The following is a 3,267-nucleotide window of genomic DNA, read 5'->3' on the forward strand; positions in this document are numbered from 1 at the left end:
GTGGCAGTATTATTCAGTAACAGTATGGGGGTATTATTCAGTCACTATGTGGTTATGGTGTGGTAGTATTATTCAGTAACAGTATGATGGTATTATTCAGTAGAATAGAAAGAGTTGATCCAGCGCTGAAGGAGTGTATTTAAAAAGGAACGTATTCCCAATTTTATTCGTATCAAAACAATAAAAATTCGATAACAGGCAGACTTGGTATCAAAGCAGCAATCGGTAGGTGTAGTGAACCTTCAGTTACTATGTGGTTATGGTGTGGTGGTATTATTCAGTAACAGTATGGGGGTATTATTCAGTCACTATGTGGTTATGGTGTGGAGCTATTATTCAGTTACAGTATGGGGGTATTATTCAGTCACTATGTGGTTATGGTGTGGTGGTATTATTCAGTAACAGTATGGGGGTATTATTCAGACATTATGTGGTTATGGTGTGGCGGTATTATTCAGTAACAGTATGGGGGTATTATTCAGTCACTATGTGGTTATGGTGTGGAGGTATTATTCAGTAACAGTATGGGGGTATTATTCAGTCACTATGTGGTTATGGTGTGGCGGTATTATTCAGTAACAGTATGGGGGTATTATTCAGTCACTATGTGGTTATGGTGTGGCGGTATTATTCAGTAACAGTATGGGGGTATTATTCAGTCTCTATGTGGTTATAGTCTGGTGTCATTATTCAGTATCAGTATGGGTATATGATTCAGTATCAGTATGGGGGTATTATTATGGTGTGGAGGTATTATTCAGTATCAGTATGGGGGTATTATTCAGTCACTATGTGATTATGGTGTGGTGGTATTATTCAGTAACAGTATGGGGGTATTATTCAGTCACTATGTGGTTATGGTGTGGAGGTATTATTCAGTAACAGTATGGGGGTATTATTCAGTCACTATGTGGTTATGGTGTGGCGGTATTATTCAGTAACAGTATGGGGGTATTATTCAGTCACTATGTGGTTATGGCGTGGTGGTATTATTCAGTAATAGTATGGGGGTATTATTCAGTCACTATGTGGTTATGGTGTGGCGGTATTATTCAGTAACAGTATGGTGGTATTATTCAGTCACTATGTAGTTATGATGTGGGGGTGTTATTCAGTAACAGTATGGGGGTATTATTCAGTCACTATGTGGTTATGGTGTGGGGGTGTTATTCAGTAACAGTATGGGGGTATTATTCAGTCACTATGTGGTTATGGTGTGGTGGTATTATTCAGTAACAGTATGGGGGTATTATTCAGTCACTATGTGGTTATGGTGTAGAGGTATTATTCAGTAATAGTATGGGGGTATTATTCAGTCACTATGTGGTTATGGTGTGGAGGTATTATTCAGTAACAGTATGGGGGTATTATTCAGTCACTATGTGGTTATGGTCTGGTGGTATTATTCAGTAACAGTATGGGGGTATTATTCAGTCACTATGTGGTTATGGTGTGGGGGTGTTATTCAGTAACAGTATGGGGGTATTATTCAGTCACTATGTGGTTATGGTGTGGTGGTATTATTCAGTAACAGTATGGGGGTATTATTCAGTCACTATGTGGTTATGGTGTAGAGGTATTATTCAGTAATAGTATGGGGGGTATTATTCAGTCACTATGTGGTTATGGTGTGGAGGTATTATTCAGTAACAGTATGGGGGTATTATTCAGTCACTATGTGGTTATGGTCTGGTGGTATTATTCAGTAACAGTATGGGGGTATTATTCCAGCACTATGTGGTTATGGTGTGGCGGTATTATTCAGTAACAGTATGGGGGTATTATTCAGTCACTATGTGGTTATGGTGTGGAGGTATTAGTCAGTAACAGTATGGGGGTATTATTCAGTTACTATGTGATTATGGTGTGGAGGTATTATTCAGTAACTGTATAGGGGTATTATTCAGTCACTGTGTGGTTATGGTGTGGCAATATTATTCAGTAATAGTATGGGAGTATTATTCAGTCACTATGTGGTTATGGTGTGGCGGTATTATTCAGTAACAGTATGGGGGTATTATTCAGTCACTATGTGGTTATGGTGTAGAGGTATTATTCAGTAATAGTATGGGGGGTATTATTCAGTCACTATGTGGTTATGGTGTGGAGGTATTATTCAGTAACAGTATGGGGGTATTATTCAGTCACTATGTGGTTATGGTGTGGCGGTATTATTCAGTAACAGTATGGGGGTATTATTCAGTCACTATGTGGTTATGGTGTGGAGGTATTAGTCAGTAACAGTATGGGGGTATTATTCAGTTACTATGTGGTTATGGTGTGGCAGTATTATTCAGTAACAGTATGGGGGTATTATTCAGTCACTATGTGGTTATGGTGTGGTAGTATTATTCAGTAACAGTATGATGGTATTATTCAGTAGAATAGAAAGAGTTGATCCAGCGCTGAAGGAGTGTATTTAAAAAGGAACGTATTCCCAATTTTATTCGTATCAAAACAATAAAAATTCGATAACAGGCAGACTTGGTATCAAAGCAGCAATCGGTAGGTGTAGTGAACCTTCAGTTACTATGTGGTTATGGTGTGGTGGTATTATTCAGTAACAGTATGGGGGTATTATTCAGTCACTATGTGGTTATGGTGTGGAGCTATTATTCAGTTACAGTATGGGGGTATTATTCAGTCACTATGTGGTTATGGTGTGGTGGTATTATTCAGTAACAGTATGGGGGTATTATTCAGACATTATGTGGTTATGGTGTGGCGGTATTATTCAGTAACAGTATGGGGGTATTATTCAGTCACTATGTGGTTATGGTGTGGAGGTATTATTCAGTAACAGTATGGGGGTATTATTCAGTCACTATGTGGTTATGGTGTGGCGGTATTATTCAGTAACAGTATGGGGGTATTATTCAGTCACTATGTGGTTATGGTGTGGCGGTATTATTCAGTAACAGTATGGGGGTATTATTCAGTCTCTATGTGGTTATAGTCTGGTGTCATTATTCAGTATCAGTATGGGTATATGATTCAGTATCAGTATGGGGGTATTATTATGGTGTGGAGGTATTATTCAGTATCAGTATGGGGGTATTATTCAGTCACTATGTGATTATGGTGTGGTGGTATTATTCAGTAACAGTATGGGGGTATTATTCAGTCACTATGTGGTTATGGTGTGGAGGTATTATTCAGTAACAGTATGGGGGTATTATTCAGTCACTATGTGGTTATGGTGTGGCGGTATTATTCAGTAACAGTATGGGGGTATTATTCAGTCACTATGTGGTTATGGCGTGGTGG

Source organism: Rhinoderma darwinii, chromosome 2 (assembly GCF_050947455.1).
Source record: "Rhinoderma darwinii isolate aRhiDar2 chromosome 2, aRhiDar2.hap1, whole genome shotgun sequence".
In the NCBI taxonomy this organism is placed as follows: domain Eukaryota; kingdom Metazoa; phylum Chordata; class Amphibia; order Anura; family Rhinodermatidae; genus Rhinoderma; species Rhinoderma darwinii.